The sequence below is a fragment of the Adiantum capillus-veneris genome, chromosome 22 (genome assembly GCF_014529385.1).
Source record: "Adiantum capillus-veneris isolate H3 chromosome 22, ASM1452938v2, whole genome shotgun sequence".
NCBI classification, from domain to species: Eukaryota; Viridiplantae; Streptophyta; class Polypodiopsida; order Polypodiales; family Pteridaceae; genus Adiantum; species Adiantum capillus-veneris.
Genome location: NC_140952.1, coordinates 98,640,792 through 98,664,071, shown reverse-complemented (window position 1 = coordinate 98,664,071; position 23,280 = coordinate 98,640,792). Strand labels below are relative to the sequence as shown.

At 45.1% G+C, this 23,280-nt stretch overlaps 1 protein-coding gene across 5 annotated transcripts in view; it reads left to right on the top strand.

Annotated features, from left to right (window-relative positions):
• The window catches only part of LOC147429882 (TonB-dependent heme receptor A), a 58,854-nt gene that overhangs the window by 14,372 nt on the left and 21,202 nt on the right, over nt 1–23,280 (top strand). Inside the window, exon 3 of one of the 5 annotated variants that reach the window (XM_086496073.1) lies at nt 12,728–13,110. The exons of the other annotated variants lie outside the window; for them this stretch is intronic. The gene's annotated coding sequence lies outside the window, so the exon portion shown is untranslated. Of the gene's footprint in view, nt 1–12,727; nt 13,111–23,280 lie in introns of those variants that run through there. 5 annotated transcript variants of the gene reach the window in all.

Here is a 23,280-nt window from a genome sequence, read left to right as displayed (position 1 = left end):
TCATGGCTAGATTTGAAGACGGTGCATGACCGAAGTTTCTTGGGACTATGCTCCTATTATAGAAGGTTTATCCGAAATTTCACTGAGATTGCTTCACCTTTACATGCTCTTCAAAAGAAGGCAGTCACCTTTAGATGGACACAGAAAGAGATTTCAACTTTTAATCTCTTAAAGGAAAAGATGACTTCAGATCCAGTCATTGTGTTGCAAGATCTTAGGAAGTCATTTGTGGTCCAGTGTGACGCTTGTGGTAGTAGCATTGGTGCAATGCTAATGCAAGATGGCAGGGTAGTAGCCTATGAGAGTAGAATCTTGCAAGGGCCAGAGATGACCATGCAGGTCTATGAGAAAGAGTTACTCGCTGTGATTCATGCGCTCTTAAGTTGGAAACACTACCTGCTAGGTGCAGACTTTGTTGTCCAAATGGACCATCAGACCTTGCGATACTTCTTGACACAGGCAAAGTTATCTGAGAAGCATATGCAATGGGCAAATATCTTGTCCATGTTCCACTTTCAGATTGTGTATGTGGAAGGCAAGAAGAACGTTGTGGCTGATGCCTTGTCAAGGAAGCCACAAATTTAAGCTGTGTCAATTCCTTATCATCATGAACTTGATGATATGAGGGAACAATATGCAAATGATGAAGATTTTGCAAGGGTCTTCGAGCAGCTAATGGATGGACAACGTCATGAACACTATCTTCTCAAAGATGGGTTCATGATGATGCATGGCAGATTGTGTCACAAAGCCATTACGACGCAAAGTTATGGAAGAGAGTCATGTCCCACCGTATGCAGGGCATCGTGGTATTGATGCTACAGTTAAAGTGGTTGAGACATTCTTCTACTGGCCTACATTGAGAAGAGATGTGGATGCCTTTGTGCGAGAATGCCTAATATGCCAGAAGGTCAAGTTTGACAGGCAAAAGGCACCAGGGTTATTGCAACCACTACCTATTCCAGATAAACCATGGGAAAGTATTGCTATGGATTTTATCTTTGATCTTCTGAGAACGCAGACAGGAAACGATTGTATTTGGACCATCATTTGCAGATTTAGCAAGTAGGCTCATTTTATTCCTCTTAGGAAGAAGATAAAGCTAGATCAGATGGCACGCTTCTTTATGAGCAATATTTTCAAGTATCATGGCATGCCACAGTCGATTGTCAGCGACCGTGATCCACGCATGACAAGTTTGTTCTGGAGAGGCTTGTTTGAAAATATGGGCACAACGCTCAAATTCTCTTCGTCATTTGATCCTCAAACAGATGGGCAGTCAGAAGAGGCAAATTCTACTGTCCTAGATCTGCTGAAGTGCTATGTGTCAGAGCATAAAGGAAAGTGGGAGCAGTATTTGCCATTGGTGGAGTATGCATACAATAATACAGTGCATTCATCAACTGGCAAGGCACCTTTTGAGATAGTTGAAGGTGGCAAGAAAGTTCCTCCCATACTGCATACAAAGGACAAGATATTTGAAGCAGATAAGTATGTTCAGGACATGGATGAAATGTACAAGAAGGTCAAAGTGGCCTTGGAAAAGACTCAGGCAAAGCAAAAGAAAGCAGCTGATCGTCACCGTCGTGAAGTGGTATTTTCACTTGGTGATTGGGTGCTTCTGCGCTTTTAAAAGGCAAGGTTAAAGAAGATGAAGGGCAAGGAAAGATTGTTTCCAAAGCTCAGCATGCGTTACTATGGGCCGTTTCAAGTATGCGACATAATCAATGATGTTGCATATAGGCTGAAATTGCATGAGAGTTGGAAGATTCACAATGCGTTTCATGCGAGTCTTCTCAGACCCTATGTGGGCGATGTGCCAGAAGATATGCCAGCTGAAGATCAGCCGGAAGTCGAGGAACTTGACGAGATCTTGGTCCCGGAACAGATTTTGGTACATAAAGAAAGAAAAGTGAAAGGCAAGGTTGCTAGGCGTTACTTGGTGAAGTTCAGAAACTATCCACCAATGGATGCTAAGTGGATGGAAGAAGGTGAACTTGCAGAGTCACCAACTGTTATCACTTTACCTTGAAGCCTTCGATTTGCAACCTACCTTGACACCTTGAGTTTCAGAGCTACATGGATTGTCAGTGTGACAATGGCTTTTGAAAGAAACGATGTACATGTTATTTAAAGTGAGCTCAAATGAAGTGCATGTTACATGAATGTTAGAGCTGTACAGATTGTCAGTTTGGCAATTGCTCTTATGGAATGTCCAAAAGTTTGGTTAGTGCTATAGAAGTGAGTATTTCTTGTCAGTTTGTCAAGGATACAGTAATTGCTTCTATTAAAGAGTACATGTGTAACTGCATTCTTAAACTGTTGGTTTGGGTATGCTCGAAAGTGTTGCTAGATCCAACGTGTACTAAAAGACAGTGCCAAAATGCGTAGCTACCATTTTGTCATTGGAAAGTTATTGACTCAAAGCAATGGCAAGAGTGTGAAGCTACCACTATGTCATTGGGACAGGGTTCACATGCAGGCAATACATGTGTCAACGAGGTGTTGAATACATCAGGGTTGACAATGAGCATGTATGTGTGGTACATGTGTCGACAGGAGTGCGCACACCCGAGTGTTGACTGTGAGCATGTACGACATAGATGCAAACGAGGACGTTTGAGATTTCAAGAGGGGGGTATGTCACCGGCATGTGACTACTATCTATCCTTTTGTTGATTTCTTTCTTATTATTTATTTATTTTCTCTTTTTGGAAACACCCCTCTAGAAATCTAACTGCCCTGCAGTGCATAGCTAGTGTGGAACTGTTCAGAGAGAGTTCAGGTCTGAGGGCAAGAGAGCACTAAGGTTGGACAAGGACTATGGTTAGCCAAAGTGGGGTCATTGACTAGCCAAAGTGGAATCCTTTGCTACATAGGCTACATTTCAGTTCTTGGTGTGGCTGTAGTGTACAAGGAGGGTCAGATCACCTAGAAAGATACAATGACAGCATCACCTAAAATTTAGGGAACTGCTATTTTGGACCTAAAAATGTGTTCGCGTCATTAGCTCTGGAATGACAAGAGGAACATTTTTTTGCTTTGTTGCAAAGTCAACTCATGCACCAGTTGAGATATGTTTAGCCGGGAATGCCCAAAGTCGGAAAGTGTGCCATGTGGCACTCCGTGAGCATTCTGCTACTCTTGGCCAGAAAGGGGGCGCCTAAAATGAGAGAGGAGACTCATTTGCAGCTTTGTCACAGGTTGAGAGCTATGGAGTGCTTCCTTTCCCTCTTATGTACAATGCGGTGCCAGGAGTGATGCCCTGCACGCTACGCACTGCTCTCTCTCTTTCCCCCCTATGAGCAGTATGTTATGCCCCTCTAGTGGGCTTTTCATTTGACCAATGTACAGTTATGTGGGTTCATGCGCGATTGCCGAGGCAAGAGCCTCTTGCACAGGTACTGGATTAGCTAGCGGCTAATCCCCCGCAGGTACAGGTGAATTCGGAGAGGTTTCACGTGCAAAATCCCGTCCGATTCAACGGGCACGTAGCCCTACAGGTGTGGGAGCTCGAGGACTTGCTACGGATGCGACCGGCACGCGAAACGTTGCCCGAAACAGTGAATTACAGCCTGCTGTGTATTTTTGCAGGTTTAGGGTTTCGGCCCTAAGCGGACCCTAATACCCCCAAGAGGTTCGGGGACGCGAGGGGACCGCTGTGCAGGTGATCTGGCGCATTTTCAGGGCAGAAAACAGAGAATTCAGCGTGCTGCAGATTCTCGCCAGGTTTTGCAAAGTGTCCGTATGCGTCGGGAAAGTCATCTAATGCGTGGGGATACTGACTTCAAAGGGCAAGTAGCCCTACAGGTGCGGGAGCTCGAGGACTTGCTACGGATGCGACCGGCACGCGAAACGGAGCCCGAAACAGTGAATTACAGCCTGCTGTGTATTTTTGCAGGTTTAGGGTTTCAGCCCTAAACGGACCCTAATAACCCCAGGAGGTTCGGGGACGCGAGGGGACCGCTGTGCAGGTGATCTGGCGCATTTTCGGGGCAGAAAACAGAGAATTTAGCATGTTGCAGATTCTTGCCAGGTTTTGCAAAGTGTCCGTATGCGTCGGGAAAGTCATCTAATGCGTGGGGATACTGACTGTGAAGGGTCCTAGTATAGTTATGTTGCCGAAAGCGGGCCAGAACAGATGGTATTCAACCCAGATTGTGCGGGGCAGCTTGTAGGGAACCACAGCTTTTATTCCCTCTTTTAAAGAATAAAGAAATACTTAAAGGGGCGCCTATTCAGGGGCCAATCTGGTGTCGGTCTTCTCATACAGGTGCAATCTAGCAACCTGTATCCCTTTCCCCTTTGTTGTGTCTTGAAGGTACAGGTAAAGTGGGCGACAAATTAAATGGGTGAAAGCAAATAAAGTTTAAGTCTAAGGTTCACCGTCCTTTTTGGATCAAACAGGCCGGTTTCAATGCGCCATGCAAAATGTGACATGGATGTTGGGATACATGCCCTCAATGATAGTCCCCGCTTTTATATTTGGTGCCTCTCCATCTGCAACCATACAAAGGACATTCTCCGGGCCGATGATCTCTATGGTGGTTGTCCACTCCGCAGCAAGCATCTCCGCGGCCTGGCCACTGTCGAATGCATCATTGTCACATGTGACTCCACAAAGTACATCTCCCCTTGAGAGTAGGCCACCACTTCGTGGATGGACCACTTGCGGGTGTCGCTCCATCCATCTACAAGGAGAGACGCCATTTGTCTCTCACAAATCCTTTGTTGCTTGGGCCGCTTGCTCCACGGCAAGCTTCTCTTTGTCAAGGAGGGTGGTGCGAAGCCTCTCCGATGAAGGTGGCACATAAGAGGGGCCATATTCCCCTATTTTCGTAACCATGGTTCGACACAAAATAGAGCATGTTGTGCTAGTATGGAGAATCGAGAGTCGAGACCCCATAATGAAATACAAAATGGGAGATTGCTATGTGCATATGCCATAAGTCACAAGGGAAACTCACCGCGAAGCATGGAAGGCAATGTGGTCGTGGAAGAAGAATCGGGCAATCGATCTATCCACCTCTTCCTTCAATTTAGGATTCCAATTTTCGTTGAGGGTGCTTTGGCGATGCACAATGGAAGCCCCCGATGTAGATGCATTTGTCTTGAACGCTTGAGAGTTGGAGCCAAGGTTGGCTTGCCTTTGCTCTCGCGGTGTCGTCGTGGCGGAGGGATCAACGGCAACAAAACGACCCCTCTTGGCCGCTTCCGCGACCTCATATACTGCGAGCTTCTCAAGAAGCTCCAACCTCTTCTCGGGAGATACTCCAGGGCAAAACTTCACCTCGTGACAGGGTTCATGAAGAAGATTGGCTCGCACTTTGTTTGCACCACCCGTTCTCTTGTACGGGCATAGCTTGCATGTCCATGGTCTTGCACTGCCAAGAGTCGACTTCATCCCACCACGACCATGTTTGCACAACGGGCCTCCTTCGAGAAGAGCCGGCTTGAGAAGTGGAGTTAGCTTGAGATGACATGATGGTGGAGAGAGAGTAGAGGAGAGCTTGTGTGGAGAGAGTAGAGGAGAGCTTCAAAGTTGAGAGGGTAGAAGAGGGAGAGTGGGTAGAGAGACTCAAGGGTAGAGAGAGGAGAGACTCAAGGATAGAGAGACTGAAGGGTAGAGCTTGCCGAAGGTAGACCGTAGAGAGGAGAGGCTTGAGCCTTGAGCAATTGCCAATGAAAGCTTGAGCCTCTCTAGACCCAAAGGGTGCTTTTATAGCCTCCCCCCCAAAAACAGATGTTGGGCTGCCTTGCTGAGACCGTTTCAAACGGCCAAAAATTCAAATTTTAAAAAGTGCCCGTTCCCTGCCGACCGTTTTCCGGTCTGTCCTTGCCGTCCCCGGCATGGCAACCTGCGTTCTCGCTTGGCAAGTGCTCAGCTGCCCATTCCCAGCCGTTGAACATCGTCCTCGGCTTGGTCACGGCCGTCCCTCGCCCCTAAGCCCTGTCCCCTCAGTCCCTTGTAACTATGCTTATTGGAATCTGTCACAAACTGGTGACGTGGCGTGCCAGTACACATCCATACACACCTTGCAGGAAACCCTAAATGGTGACGTGGTTGGGTGAGAGGACCCGAAATGTTGACACGTGGCAGGCTGTACGGATGTCAACGCAAAACGTGGCGCAGATTGTGGAATTCCGTACTGCTGACGTGGCAGTGCTGTACGGCAGAGCACACAGCTTTTGGGCGATGCTTTTCCTACGCAAAGGATGGGGGAGAGAGAAAGCCTTTTGCTTTATTTTATTAAGCGTGCGCGCGAGAGAGAGAGAGAGAGAGAGAGAGAGAGAGAGAGAGAGAGAGAGAGAGAGAGAGAGAGAGAGAGAGAGAGAGAGAGAGAGAGAGAGAGAGAGAGAGAGAGAGAGAGAGAGAGAGAGAAATCTCTTGCTTTATTTTAAGCTTTTAACTTCAAGCTTTTGATTTTTAGCTTTTGGGCTCTGCTTTTGGCATCCCTTGTACTTTTAAATATGTGAGCAGGCCTCATAACTCAGAGCATCTGGACGTAGAGTCTGAGTGTGAGCGCCTGCCCCCACTCTTGTACTTTGAACTCAGATTAATACAAAAAGAAATACCGAAAGGGGCGCCAATCTTTGGGGCCAATATCTCTAGGCACGGAACTCCGTCGGGCCAATGTCGAATAAATTGTGAACTGTGAACTGTTTTGAAGTGGTTATTTGGTGCTGTCGCGGTAGATTCTTGACTTGGAGTGTCCAAGTCTGTTACAGTGGTATCAGAGCACGGCCGATTTCTCTTCTACGGGAAATGCGATCCCAATTTTTTTTTATCACGGCACCTATGGCTTCAGGCAAAGATCAGGCGACTCCCTTTGCATTCGGAGATGCGGGAAGGGATCACAACGAAGATTCCGGCAAGGAGTATGGCCCGCCTCGGCCTACTCGGGCAGAGCGTCGAGAGATGGAGTGTCAACGATTGATCGGCTACGCAACAAAGATGATGCTTAATTTTGCCCAAGGACCCGAAAATGGTAAAATATATGAGCAAGACCTCTTTAGAGGAGGTGCACACGCAGTGGCATAAAACCACAGAACCACCCCGAAAACCCGCTCTCAAGAAACCTCCTACTCCCAAGAAGTATTCAGAGAAGGAATTAGAAGAGGTGGTTGATGCACGAATTGCTCAGCTTTTTGACGCGCAAAACAAAGCTGAAAAGCACGGCAAAAAGCAGAAGAAAGGCACTGACTTCGCGGGTTATTTGGGTCGTCAGTCGACATTTGAAAAGGCAAAGAAACAGAAGAAGCGTGTTCGATTTGAAGGAGTACCCAGTTCTTCTTCTTCTTCTTCTTCTTCTTCTAACAGTTCTTCTAGCTCATCTGACTCGAGCGAAGAAGACCGAAAAGGCAAAAAGCGAAGCAAAAAGCAACGCTTCGAAAAGAGCAAGAAAAAGACAAAGAAGTCTAAATCTCGCCTCGTGAGTGACAGTTCTACAGAGGACTCGTCTACAGACAGTTCAGACTCTGACGATAGCAACTTTTATGCAAAGAAGAAGAATTTTTATAAAGCCAACCAGTATGACTTTCTGGAAGACAAAAGCAAGAAAGTCCGAGAGTTTAAGGAAGGTGGACAATCAATTAAATTTGACACTTTTTTTGGTTATAGAGATGCTTCGAAGGCTTTGTCTTTGTCCAGCAGTTTGACATCGCTTTCGTGGGAGGCGTTACTCAGAGCACTCTAAGATTTGGAGAGCTCCCTCTTACTTTAAGGGGAATGCTCGAACTTGGTGGTCCACGCTTCTATTAAGCAAGACTGCCCCAGTTAAATGGCTGAAATTCAAGAGGCTTTTTATTTCTTCTTGGTTGACTTGAGAGTATGAATGCGACATACGAACTGCTTGGAACCATCTTTGGATGACCAAGAAGGATACAGTTGACGCTTCTTGCGAGAGATTCTGGAGCTCTTTTCTACCCGCCTCTTCATTTAAGAAGATCTCGTTCAAGGAATAGATTGAGCGGTTTACCTTGGGTCTACCTACAGAGATCCGAGATCACTGCTTGGAACAAAAGTCAGCTTCTATTTAGGAGTTGATGAGTCATGCGAAACGGGGTTTTGCCATTCACTCAGGCAGTTTGACCTACCCCACCGATGAGATCATGACACAAAGAGCCGAACAGACTTCGACAAATGAAAGTAGAAAGAGAAAGAGGAACCCAGAAAGAAGGATGCACGACCCAAGTTTACTCCTCAGGAGCGGGCTCGCTACATCAGGGAAGGGAAGTGCTTTGGATGCGGGGAAACTGGACATATCTCCGCGAAGTGCCCTAAAAAGACACAGAAAGAACAGAACGACAAGGACGACGAAAGGCCTGAGAGTTCGAGAGCAGCTGAGGACCGTGGAAGAAAAGGCAAGATGAAAACATGACTGGGTCCTGATTGCGTGGGTACCGATCCTAGCACGATGGATGGGAGTACAGAACTTTGCCGAGCTTGGGGCAAAGTGAAAGACCAAGAAGCCCTGATCTTCTTTGATGGAGGAGCCAAGGCCAACTTCATTTCACCGGAATTGGCGGTGCGGCTCGAGATCACTCCCGATTGGATGGGACCACTTGCGGAGGCTGTTCTAGCGGCACCCGGCAGGGACATAGCCATTACACCTGTCATTAGCAAACTTTGGTTGCATTGTCAAGGGTATTTGGGACATGAGGACTTTTACACAATGCCTTTGGAAGGTTGTGATGTTCTCTTGGGAATTCCCTGGTACCACAAGAACAACGCCGTGGTCGACTTTTGGGCGAGGAAAGCGACATTGACTATAGAGAAGGGCAGAACCATTGTACTCGATATAAAACTTAAGAGCGAGTCTGTCCCTATTGTATCGGCTTCGGCCATTTCTAAATTAATGAAATCCAGTCTGTTTGTTTACTCGATCTTTATGAAAGAGTTGAGTGATGAGGATAGGACAAATATGTCTGAACTTGATAAAGAACGCCAAGATTTTCTCCACTCTCATGCCGATTGCTTCTCAGAGGGCCTGCCAGGCGAGTTACCACCTGCTCGTCCTGAAGATCATACCATTGATCTGATTCCTGGAAGCACACCACCGAACCAGCCACCTTACCGTGTGAGCCGAGCACAGAACGAAGAGATTATGGACCAAGTGAAAGACCTCTTGGAAAGGGTCTTGTCCAGCCTAGCATTCACCGTATTGCTCTCCAGTGTTGTTGGTTTTGAAGAAAGACGGATCTGGGAGAATGTGCATCGATTATAGAGCTCTCAACAAAATCACCATCAAGAACAGATTTCCGATTCCTAGGATCGATGATATACTTGACAGATTTCAGGGATCCTTGTGCTTTAGCAGGATTGATTTGAAGAGTGGATATCATCAGATCCAAATCGCGTCGGGAGACGTCTACAAGATAGCCTTTCGGACGACTTTTGGGTTATTTGAGTTTTTGGTGATGCCTTTTCGCCTAACCAATGCTCCTGCGACATTTAACCGGATGATGGACATGATTTTTCGAGAGTACAGGCTATTTGTTGGCACTTTCTTTGACGATATCATTGTTTTCTCCAAGAATGAGGTAGAACATAGAGATAATCTGCTTCAGGTCTTTCAGGCATTACGAAATCACAAGGTAGTGATTAATGCAAAGAAAAGTGATTTTTTCCTACTGGAGATACACTTTTTGGGACACATTGTGTCAGCAGCAGGAGTGCAGATGGATCTGACCAAGATAGAGACTATCTGTGATTCGCCCGATTTGAAGAATGTCCATGAAGTTAGAAGCTTCTTGGGACTGTGTTCGTACTACAGGCGGTTCATTCGAAAGTTTGCAGAGGTTGCCTCCCCTTTGCATATCTTGACACAGAAAGGAGTCCCTTTCTTGTAGGGACCCACAGAGGTGATTGCCTTTCAGACTTTGAAAGAGAAATTGACCAGTTTTGACTTTGCCGGACTTGCAAAAGACATTTGAAGTATATTGTGATGCTTGTGGTCGTAGTCTGGGTGCGGTCTTAATGCAAGAAGGCCATGTCATTGCTTACGAGAGCCGATTGTTCTAAAGGTTGGAATTGACAGCACGGATTTGAGAAAGAGCTTCTGGCGGTTATCCATGCTCTTACTTAGTGGCGGCATTACCTACTCGGAGCGGATTTTACTTTCTTTACAGACCATCAGAGTTTACGCTACTTCTTGTCACAAAAGCAGCTATCGGAAAAGCAGATGCGATGGGCGAACATCTTGTCACAGTTTCACTTTCAGATTGTCCATGTTCAGGGACATAAGAATTTGGTGGCAGATGCTTTGTCTTGGAAACCGTTGGTTCTGGCTATTTCCGCGATACATCACAGGAGCTTCGAGGATATGATCGACCGGTATGCCACAGATCCGGATTTTGCAGACGTTTTCACACGGATACGGGATGGGGAGATAGTAGCGGGATGTTCCATTCGAGATGGCTACTTGATGAGGAAAACCATTTTGTGCATTACACAGCCGTTGAGGGAAAAGGTTATGACTGAATGCTACTGTTCGCCTTTTACGGGTCACCGCGGAATTGCTACCACCATGAAAGGAGTAGAGAGATACTTCTTTTGGCCGAACTCGGGAAGGATGTGGACGAGTTTGTGCGCAGGTGCTTGGTATGCCAGAAGGTCAAGTTTGACAGGCATGAAGCATAGGGATTGTTACAGCCTTTGCCCATACCCACCCGCCCATGGGAAAGTATTGCAATAAATTTCATTTTTGATCTCCCAAGAACTCAGAGTGGTCACGATGGTATCTGGACTGTTATTGACAGATTTAGCAAACAGGCTCATTTCATTCCAGTGAAGAAAACAGTCAAGCCGGATCACTTAGCGAGACTGTTTGTGGCCCAGATTTTCAAATTACATGGCATGCCTGAGACGATTGTCTCCGACAGGGACCCCAGATTTACGAGTTTGTTTTGGAAGGCAATTTGGGAGAACATTGGCACGCGGTTGCAGTTCTCATCATCTTTCTATCCGCAGACTGACGAGCAATCTGAGATTGCCAATTTAGTGGTTTTAGATTTATTGAAGTCTTATATCTCGGATCAGAAGACTCAATGGGAAAAGTATCTACCTTTGGTTGAATTTGCCTACAACAACACGATACACTCTTCGACGGGGAAGGCGCCATTTGAGATTGTTGAAGGTGCTGCGAAGGTTCCACCCTTCCTAAGCACAAAAGATAAGATTTTTGAAGCTGATGAGTATACGCGCGACTTAGACACGGCTTTTGCCAAGGTCCGCGAGCCTTGGCAGAAATCTCAAGAAAGACAGAAAAAGGCAGCGGATCCCCATCGTCGCGATTTAAATTGAAGGAGGATGATTGGGTGCTCTTACTTGTGAGAAGGCACGCCTGAGAAAGAAGAAGAGAAAGGAGAGGCTTTTTCCAAAGCTTAGTATGAGATACTACGGACCTTTCCAGATCTCTGAAAAGATCAATGATGTCTCCTTCCGACTGAAACTGCCTGATACTTAAAGGATTCACAATGCATTTCATGTGAGTCTCTTGAAACCTTTTAAAGGTGATGTGCTTGATGATGGGGAGCCTGATGAGCAACCCGAAGTGGAAGAAAACGAGGAGATCCTTGTTCCTGAACAGATTTTGGCACATAAGGACACAGGGTACAGTAAGAAGGCGGTTCTTGGTTGAATTCAAGAACTATCCTGCATTGGATGCGAAGTGGATGGAGGAGGACCTAGCAGATACTCAGATTGTGAACCTTTACCTTCAAGCTTTTGGTTTAGCATAGTCTATTCCAAATGGAACTCAGAATTTAGCTTGGCCGCAGATCTGGTGCGCACAAGAGGGGAGTTACTCCGCTCCTTTGTCAATAGATGCCTTGAAATTTTGAATACTAGAGTCACTGATGTCTCTTTGAGCTTCAGGGATTTTGAGAGCTGATAGTATTCTGCTGTATGACTTTATGAAATGGAATTCCGGAATATGAAACTGATTTGCTCTTGACTTGTTTTTAAGTGCAGGAACTGATAGACGAAATGACTGCAACATTTTGGTCTGAATGATCTCGAATAGACATGGTTGCAATAGGGGTTAGTCAATCGGGCATCGATGAGGTCATGAGTGGATCTACATGCGATTGCTAGCTACATTGCCGATAAATCATAGTCTAAGATCCGAATGAATGTTGAATGTCTTGTGATGTCCTGTGATGTCGACTGATGTGACTGTCGATTGGTACATGCGCTAGATGTGTGTTCCTAGTGCGTCGGTACTAACAGTCAGTGTCTGCTAAGACAGTTTTTGGCCTCTGCCTGTTTTGTAGGCGTAATCGAGGGCGATTACAATGCTTTCAAGAGGGGGGTATGTCACAAACTAGTGACATGGCGTGCCAATACACATCCACACACACCCCCTGCAAGAAACCCTAAATGGTGACGTGGCTGGCTTGCTACAGAGGACCCGAAATGCTGACACGTGGTAGGCTGTACGGATGTTAGCGCAAAATGCGGCGCAGATTGCGCAATTCCGTAATGCTGACGTGGCAGTTATGTACGGCAGCGCTGGCAGCTTTTGGGCGATGCTTTTCCTACGCAAAGGATGGGAGAGAGAGAAAGCCTTTTTGCTTTATTTTATTGAGAGAGAGAGAGAGAGAGAGAGAGAGAGAGAGAGAGAGAGAGAGAGAGAGAGAGAGAGAGAGAGAGAGAGAGAGAGAGAGAGAGAGAGAAATCTCTTGTTTTATTTTAAGCTTTTAACTTCAAGCTTTTGATTTTCAGCTTTTGGGCTCTGGCAAGAGATGCACACCAGGCCAGCGTTGGATGATGGGGGAGGAACAGCTTCAAAAAACTTGGATCGCTGGCTGGGTTGCGTCTTTTACGTAATGGGAATAACTCAATAAAAGGTGAATTCACATGGGATTAAAATTTTGGCCGGGCAATGTAACCATTATAATTGGAGTCATTCAATAGCGTAAAAACTCATACGCTGCTGGCTGGTAACGTAAGAAAACAACACCAGCGAAAGGTTTTTGCTAATGAAGGGGCAGCCAGCGTGAATGTTTCCATAGACAGCGCTTGGGAGGAAGAGCAACGTACAAATTCTGGAAACGGTGTCTGCTCGTCATGGTTGTTAGTTTTTAACGTAAAAGTTTTGTTGGACTTGAAGGGTATGTTCACATGATCTTATTAATGGGTTGTTGGCCGGACATGGTGAATATAAGGGGGGGTAAAAAAAACTAATGCGCTGCTGGTTATTATACTTTGCGTAAAAACATACTGATCGTCACGAGTAGCCAGCCCAAGGCTGATGGCATCGTTTGGTGAGGAGGCATCGTGAAGAGGTATCCAGCCAGCGATACAGCAATTCAGCCAGTGTTTCATGCGCCAATGGGTAGCAAGCGAAGAGGCACGCCGTCGGGAAGGGGTGTGAGCACGAAGGGGCAGCCTGCTGGCTATGTGGCTATTTGCGCAAAGAGGTGCAAGCAAAAGCCAAAGGGGACATCCCACGAAAGGGCAATAGCAAGGCCACCAGCATCACCATTCACGGGTACGTGCGCGCGCGCACACACAGCTCTTTGTCTTTTATTGTATTGAACTGAAGTAATAAATGTGGAGTTACCTCATGTGTTTGTGTGTGTGTACCACCGTTGGCTGCTGCCATACAACTCCGGGAAAGGGGGAAAGAGGGTAGCCGGGAGGGTGAGAGGCTCGAAACCCGTCGAGTCCCGGAAAAATTTTGCTTTGATACCACTCTAAGGATACTAGTTACTAATCCTTAATTAAGTACTTAAACTCATGATTAAGACTTAAGAAACTTGAACTGAACTCAGAGACAAGACTCAAAACGAGTCAGAAGACTCTGTGTTTGATTGATTGGATTCCATGAAATGTGTTGCAAGGGCGTTCTTATATAGAAACTGAACAGACATGACCATAGGTCAAAAGACATGACTCTAGGCCAATTTTAGTCGTGTCCCTCTACTATAGAGTCGTGACCCTTCGATGTAAAGGTGCAGCCGTTTGCTGAAAAGGCATGGCTATTCGCCGAACAGGTGCGACTCTTGGGTGAAGAGACACATCCTTTGGAGAATCGGGAGTCTCGGATCTCGTGCGTTTTCGTATCTGCAAAAGAATCAAGCAAGAAGGTAATACCAAGACGAAGAATACATCACAATCGTGACGTTTTCTACAAAGTTAATCTCAAGAGTCCATGGATATCATCAGATAAGGGTCTTCAAGGGAGACATCTACAAAACTACCTTCCGCACCGAGCGAGGGCAGTGGGAGTATGTTGTTATGCCTTTTGGATTGACAGGTGTTGTGGGTACTTTCAACCGTCTCATGGTAGGTCGTTTTGGTGACATGATGGACATGTGTATTTATTTTCTAGATGACATTCTCATCATTTCTGCATCGTGGGAACATCGTGAACGGGATGTAGAGAAGGTTTTAGCCCATTTAAGATGAGTGTCAGCTATATATTGCAGCTAAGAAGTCTGATTTTTTTCTAACTGAGACTACTTATCTGGGTTATATTATTTCTGCAAACAGTGTCAAGTTGGATCCCGCAAAGGTAGAATAGGTTCATAATTGGGATTTGCCCAAAACAGTATATAATGTGCGTCCATTTTTATTTCTCGGTTATATTATTTCTGCAAACGGTGTCAAGTTTGATCCCGCAAAGGTAGAATAGGTTCGTAATTAGGATTTGCCCAAAGCAGTATATGATGTGCATTCATTTTTAGGTCTGTGTCACGCATATAGTTTGCATATAGAAAATTTTGCACGCATTGCCGCATCAATGATTGATGTTTTAAAAGGGGTGAAGTGTAACTTGGGCACCCCAAGTCTAGATTCTGTCGCGACACGAGAGAGAATCACTTAAAACACTTCACAACTTTAAAATCACAATTCAATTTGGTCGACACGGCCCGGCGTAGTTCCGCGCCAAGAGAGATTGGCCCCAAAGACTAGCGCCCCTTTCGGTATTTCTTTTATATTAATCTTTGAGCAAAGTACAACTCCAGCAGGGTCCTTTGCTCTCAGACTCTGCGTCTAGATGCTCTGAGAACTGAGGCCCTTAGGGCTCTTTTATTCTTACAAGGGATGCCAAAAGCAGAGCCCCAAGAGCAACTCAAAAGCAAATAGTCCCTAAAGCAATTTGTTTCAAAAGCAACTGATCCCAAAAATCTTCCCAGAAAAAGCATCAGCGCAATTTGCAAAAATGAGTACAACAGCCATGTCAGCATGTCAACGCGATATGCGGAGATCCGTACTGTTGTCTGTACAGTTTCTGCCACGTCAACACCTGTCCATTCTGCCACGACAACATTTCTGCTCGTACAGTTTCTGCACGCGGGTAGTCATGCCACGTCACCATTTTGTGACATACCCTCCTCTTAAAAGAATTGTAATCGTCCTCAATTACGTCTGCAAAATAGACAGAGGCCATAAACTATCTTAGTAGAGACACTGACTGTCAGTACCGACGCACTAGACACGACACATCTAGTATATGTACAAAAACGACAGTCACATCACTGCACATGACATCACAGGACATCACATGACAATCAATCACAGAAACATTCATTCCAAATCTCAGACAATGACTGCCAGCAACGTATTTAGTAACCACATATAGATCCATTCCGAACTTCATTGATATCGGGTTAACTAATCCCATATTGCGATCATGTCTATAGAGATTTTTTCCGACTCGAGCACTGTCGTGTGCAAGTAGTCATTCGCCTCAAGCACTGTCATGTGCGAGAATCATTTCCGGGGATCCCAGTTTATCACTAAGTTCATTCTGAACAAAGTGGTCGAGTCATTCATTCCATTGAATCAATCGTGATTCATGATTTGTTATCCGGTTCATTCAGGAGCTGTCACTGCTCCATCTCATTCATAATTCTACTCTTTTTTCCAGAATTTACACATTCTTTCATAAAACATTAGTTTTATTCAAAATTTTAAAATCATCTTCCAAAAAAAAGTCTTGTTTCATAATTCATAAAGCAAATTAATGCTAATTCAAAAATCTATTCTAGAACGAGTATCACCTCGTCCTGCTGTTCTTTCAATCTACCAGTCATCCTGATTCTTGTGCCCTTTTGGGGCACCGTGTAGCGATATGTCCTTGTTCTCCACATTCAAAACACTTTCCTGTTTTGAAATATTCATCTCTTTCGTCTTCTGTGAGAGAAGGTCATCTATCTCTTCGTCGATTGTTTCTGCTATGACTTGTTGAAGGTTCATCTGATGGGTAAGTCAATTTACCCGAATGTATAGCAAATCCCCGCTTCGCGTGTCCCATCACCTGTTGTATAGACTCGGACTTCCTTTCAAGGCAATAGTCTCGAATTCCTTTGGGAAGCATAGAACAAAACCGTTCAATCTACTCCTTAAATTTGATCTTCTTAAAGGATGAAACGGGTAGAAAAATTTCCCAAAATCTTTCACAGTAAGAATCTAAAGATTCTGTCTTGACCATCCGAACATGGTTCCAGTCAGTAATCAGGTCTCGTTCGTTCTCTTGTGTGAGCCGTGAAGAAATAAAGAGTTTCTTAAATTTCAACCACTTTGTCGGCGCTTGTTTCCTTAACAACAGAGTGGACCACCATGTCCGTGCATTGCCTCCGAGTTTGATTGGTGACTTGGTGGTTTTCTGCCACTGACTATGCACTTCAGCCATTGACTGCTAGGTCAAAAGTTTTGCAAATTGGGGATTTCTAGCAAATTTAATCATTTGCTTTGTTGCCTCGTCAACCAGTTATCGATGTTCCATCTCTTCAATCTCGAACTGAGTAGGCCGAGGTAGACGGTACTCTTCCTTTGTTTGCTCATGAGAATCTTCTTCGAGATCTCCTCCCGCATTAGCAAAGGCAGAAGAAGTCGATTGATCTTTGTTGGAATCCATAAGTAATCGGGATTCTTTATGGCTTTATGCTCTGTAAGACAGAGCGATGAAGACGGGAGCGCGCCTGATGCACGATGTATGAAGGGTGGGAGTGGCTAATAAGTTCGGGGTCGGGACCCGAAGATACCTCAAATAAAAATTTCCAACAGTGCCTGTTTGCAATTTGATAGCATTGGTATGCTTTGAGAAAAGCACACGCCTGATGCTCTGATACCACTGTAACAAACTTGGGCACCCCAAGTCTAGATTCTGTCGCGACAAAAGAGAGAGAATCACTTAAAATACTTCACAACTTTAAAATCACAATTCAATTTGGTCAACACGGCCCGGCGTAGTTCCGTGCCAAGAGAGCAAAGTACAACTCCCGTAGGCTCCTCTGCTCTCAGACTCTGCGTCCAGATGCTCTGAGAACTGAGGCCCTTAGGGCTCTTTTATTCTTACGAGGGATGCCAAAAGCAGAGCCCCAAAAGCAGTTAAACTCAAAAGCAAATAGTCCCTAAAGTAATTTGTTCCAAAAGCAACTGATCCCAAAAATCTACATAGAAAAAGCATTAGCGCAATTTGCGAAAATCCGTACAACAGTCACATCAGCATGTTAGCGCGATATGCAGAGATTCGCACTGCTGTCTGTACAGTTTTTGCCACTCAGCACATGTCTGTAGTGCCACGTCAACATTTCTGCTTGTACAGTTTCTGCCCGTGGGTGGTCATGCCACGTCACCATTTTCCGACATGAAGACTCACCGTCAATGAGTTGTCTTGCCCGAGGCAGTCGTTGAGGCTTTTGAAGCTCTCAAGTTTGCGGTGACTAAGGTTCTGTGTCTCATCCTTGCCTCTTGGGATGACCCCTTTGGAGGTTTGGACGAATGCGAGCAACGTCGCCATAGGCGCTGTGCTTCAACAGCATGGCCATCCAATTGCATTTCTCGGTAGAAAGTTAAACAAAACAGAAAAGAATTACTCTATGTATGATAAGGAACTTCTCTCGATCATTCATTCTCTAAAACATTCAATGGTAGCATTTCTTGTATGGTAGAGAGTTTATTGTTTTGTATTGATCATCAAGCCCTCAAGTGGTTCCAGTCTATGCCTAGTGCACATTGGAGTGACCGCCAGGTAAGGTGGTCTCAGTTTTTTGAGCAATTTTGTGGTTTGATGGAATATGTTCTTGGTAAAGCTAACCTAGTTGCAAATGCGTTAAGTCGCAAAAAACAGATCTTGGCTTGAGTTGAGGTCTCCATTCAAGGAGTATCTTTTGACACCATGAAGAGCCAATATGCAGATTCTGCGTTTGGTAAGCAACGGTTGCAAGCTCTTGCTTCCAAGGGGCCCATCTACTATCTAATTTGTGAGGTCTTTTGTATTTTCTTCACCGTCTATGTGTGTTACCTTCTCTTAGGCAAGCCATATTGCACGATGCACATGATGCATTGACGGGTGGGCACAGAGGCATGAATACCATTTTAGAAAAAAAAAAGATTCTTTTATTGGCCTAAAATGCGAAAAGACGTATTTAAGTATGTCACACAGTGTTCAAAAAGTAAAAGCCCCTAGGGGTAAGCAGTAGGGTCTTTTGATGCCGCTGTTTATTCCTAAAGGTCCATTTCAGGACATTTCCATGGATTTTGTGACTAATCTTCTACCTAGTTTGCATTCAAGGAATACTAAGTTAGCAAGTTCTGCATGTCAATTCCTTATAAGGCCACAGTCACAACACAAGATGTAGCACGTTTGTTCATTAAGCACTGGTATCCCCTTTATGGTTTGCCAAAGTCGATTGTGTCGAATAGAGATGTCAAGTTTACGTCACATTTTTGGCAACCACTCTTTGAAAATTTGGCACTAAGTTAAATTTTTCATCCGCATTTCATCCACAGTCCGATGGTCAAGCTGAGATCTACAATCAGATTGCTTTCAATGTCTTAAAGTCATATGTGCATGATCAACAGTCTCATTGGGAGCAGTGTCTCCCGCTAGTTCAAGCAATTTTGAATTACTCCTATTCCAATGCTATTGGTAGAACTACATATGAGGCAGCATTTGGCCATCCGTTCTAGTCTTTGCTTACTAGATCGGACAATTAGTTGCCTAATGCCAATGCTGAATGTCGCGTGCACATCTAGCCCTATGTGCATGTGGATAAGTTGTACCTAGGGTTTAGGTAGCCTAGGATGTGTTCTGGCACCTTTGTGAGCCTGTACACAAGACGTGCATGTCCACGTACTTAGAGAAGCTACATACCCTCTGATTGCACAACCCATAGCATTAGCATCATGATCCAGTAACCAACATGAGCATTGTTTGACCGCATGAACCGAATTCCCAAAACTGCATGTGAACCACCTCTTAAGTGGCACTATTATTATGTCACGTGACTGAAACCGGCCCGTTCAATCCAAAAAGGGCGGTAGACTTTACTTCAAACCTTGATTTAGCTTTCACCCATTATTAGTCGTCTATTCTACCTGTACTTTCAAGACACAACAAAGGGGAAAGGGATACAGGCTGCTAGATTGCACCTGTATGAGAAGACCGACAACAGATTGGCCCCTAACTTAGGCGCCCCTTTCGGTATTTCTTTATTGCTTAAAAGAGGGAATAAACTCTGTGGTTCCCTATAAGCTGCCCCGCACAAGGTTGGCTGAATTTCAACTGTTCCGGCCCGATTTCGGCAGCATAACTGTACTAGGATCCTTCACAGTCAATATTCCCATGCATTGAACGACTTTCCCGACGCATACGGGCACTTTGCAAAACCTGGCGAGAATCTGCAGCACGCTGAATTCTCTGTTTTCAGCCCCGAAAATGCGCCAGATCACCTGTACAGCGGTCCCCTCGCGTCCCCGAACCTCCTGGGGGTATTAGGGACCGTTTAGGGGCAAAACCCTAAACCTGCAAAAATACACAGCAGGCTGTAATTCACTGTTTTGGGCTCCGTTTCGCGTGCCGGTTGCATCCGTAGCAAGTCCTCGAGCTCCCGCACCTGTAGGGCTACTTGCCCTTTGAATCGGACGAGATTTCTGGCGTGAAACCTCTCCGAATTCACCTGTACCTGTGGGGGGATTAGCCGTTAGCTAATCCAGTACCTGTGCAAGAGATTTCTGGCGTGAAACCTCTCCGAATTCACCTGTACCTGCGCGGGGATTAGCCGTTAGCTAATCCAGTACCTGTGCAAGAGGCTCTTGCCTCGGCAATCGCGCATGAACCCACACAACTGTACATTGGTCAATTGAAAAGCCCACTAGAGGGGCATAACATACTGCCATAGGGGAGAGAGAGGGCAGTGCGTAGCGTGCAGGGCATCACTCCTGGCACCGCACTGTACATAGGAGGGAAAGCAAGCACTCCATAGCTCTTCACCTGTGACAGGAAACTTGAAAATGAGCTCACAATTGAAAATCACGTTTTTGCCTTCTCTATAAGTAGTAAAATGGCCTCAGAGTGCCAAGTGTCACTCATTTGTGCATCTCACGTGCAGCCTCTGTTGACTTGGCCACATAGTAACAAAATGATCCCCATGTCAAACTGCACGTAATGACGCGAAGACATTTTCAAGTCCCAAAATAGCAGTTCCCTAAATTTTAGGAGATGCTGCCATTGTATCTTTCTAGGTCATCTGACCCCCTTTGTACACTGCAGCCACACCCAAAACTGAAATGTAGCCTCTGTAGCAAAGGATTCCACTTTGGCTAGTCAATGACCCCACTTTGGCTAACCATAGTCCTTGTCCAACCTTAGTGCTCTCTTGTCCTCAGGCGTGGACTCCCTCTCAACAGTTCCACACTAGCTATGCAATGCAGGGCAGTTAGATTTCCCGAGGGGTGTTTCCAAAAAGTGAAAGTAAATAAATAATAAGAAAGAAATCAACAAAAAGGATAGATAGTAGTCACACGCTGGTGACATACCCCCCTCTTGAAATCTCAAACGTCCTGGTTTGCATCTATGTCGTACATGCTCACAGTCAACACTGATGTATTGAACACCTGTCGACACATGTATGACACATACATGCTCATTGTCAACCCTGATGTATTCAACACCTCGTTGACACATGTATTGCCTGCGTGTGAACCCTGTCCCAATGACATAGTTGTAGCTTCACACTCTTGCCATTGCTTTGAGTCAATAACTTTCCAATGACAAAATGGTAGCTACGCATTTTGGCACTGTCTTTTAGTACACGTTGGATCCAGCAACACTTTCGAGCATACCCAAACCAACAGTTTAAGAATGCAGTTACACATGTACTCTTTAATAGAAGCAATTACTGTATCCTTGACAAACTGACAAGAAATACTCACTTCTATAGCACTAACCAAACTTTTGGACATTCCATAAGAGCAATTGCCAAACTGACAATCTGTACAACTCTAACATTCATGTAACATGCACTTCATTTGAGCTCACTTTAAATAACATGTACATCGTTTCTTTCAAAAGCCATTGTGACACTGACAATCCATGTAGCTCTGAAACTCAAGGTGTCAAGGTAGGTTGCAAATCGAAGGCTTCAAGGTAAAGTGATAACACAGTTGGTGACTCTGCAAGTTCACCTTCTTCCATCCACTTAGCATCCATTGGTGGATAGTTTCTGAACTTCACCAAGTAACGCCTAGCAACCTTGCCTTTCACTTTTCTTTCTTTATGTACCAAAATCTGTTCTGGGACCAAGATCTCGTCAAGTTCCTCGACTTTCAGCTGGCATATTTTTTGGCACATCGCCCACATAGGGTCTGAGAAGACTCGCGTGAAACGCATTGTGAATCCATGTCCTGAATATACTTATCTGCTTCAAATATCTTGTGCTTTGTATGCAGTATGGGAGGAACTTTCTTGCGACCTTCAACTATCTCAAAAGGTGCCTTGCCAGTTGATGAATGCACTGTATTATTGTATGCATACTCCACCAATGGCAAATACTGCTCCCACTTTCCTTTATGCTCTGACACATAGCACTTCAGCAGATCTAGGACAGTAGAATTTGCCTCTTTTGACTGCCCATCTGTTTGAGGATGAAATGACGAAGAGAATTTGAGCGTTTGTGCCCATATTCTCAAACAAGCCTCTCCAGAACAAACTTGTCATGCGTGGATCACGGTCGCTGACAATCGACTGTGGCATGCCATGATACTGCTCATAAACAAGCGTGCCATCTGATCTGGTTTTATTTTCTTCCTGACAGGAATAAAATGAGCTTGCTTGCTGAATCTGCAAATGATGATCCAAATACCAGCGTTTCCTGTCCGTTCTCGGAAGATCAAAGATAAAATCCATAGCAAAACTTTCCAATGGTTTATCTGGAATAGATAGTGGTTGCAATAACCCTGGTGCCTTTTGCCTGTCAAACTTGACCTTCTGGCATATTATGCATTCTCGCACAAAGGTATCCACATCTCTTCTCAATGTAGGCCCGTAGAAGAATGTCTCAACCGCTTTAACTGTAGCATCGATACCACGATGCCCTGCATATGGTGGGACATGCCTCTCTTCCATAACTTTGCGTCGCAATGGCTTTGTGACACACAATCTACCATGCATCATCATAAAGCCAGCCTTGAGAAGATAGTGTTCATGACGTTGTCCATCCATTAGCTGCTCGAAGACCCTTGCAAAATATTCATCATTTGCATACTCTTCCCTCATATCATCAAGCTCATGATGATAAGGAATTGGCACAGTTGAAATTTGTGGCTTCCTTGACAAGGCATCAGCCACAACGTTCTTCTTGCCTTCCACATGCACAATCTGAAAATGGAACATGGACAAGATATTTGCCCATTGCATATGCTTCTCAGATAACTTTGCCTGTGTCAAGAAGTATCGCAAGGTCTGATGATCCGTTTGGACAACGAAATCTGCACCTAGCAGGTAGTGTTTCCAACTTAAGAGCGCATGAATGACGGCCTGCAGTTCTTTTTCATAGACTTGCATAGTCTTTTCTGGCCCTTGCAAGATTCTACTCTCATAGGCTACTACCTTGCCATCTTGCATTAGCACTGCACCAATGCTACTACCGCAGGCGTCACACTGGACCACAAATGACTTCCTAAGATCTGGCAACACAATGACTGGATCTGAAGTCATCTTTTCCTTTAAGAGATTAAAAGCTGAAATCTCTTTTTGTGTCCATCTGAAGGTGACTGCCTTCTCTTGAAGAGCATGTAAAGGTGAAGCAATCTTAGTGAAATTTCGGATAAACCTTCTGTAATAGGAGCATAGTCCCAAGAAGCTTCGGACATCGTGCACCGTCTTCAAATCTGGCCATGACTTGATCGCTTCAACTTAACCAGGATCCATTCTGACACCATCCTTTGAGACAATGTGTCCCAGAAAGTGAATCTCTTCTAGAAAAAATTCACTTTTCTTTGCATTGATGAGCAACCTAAGGCTGCGTAGCTCCTTGAACACA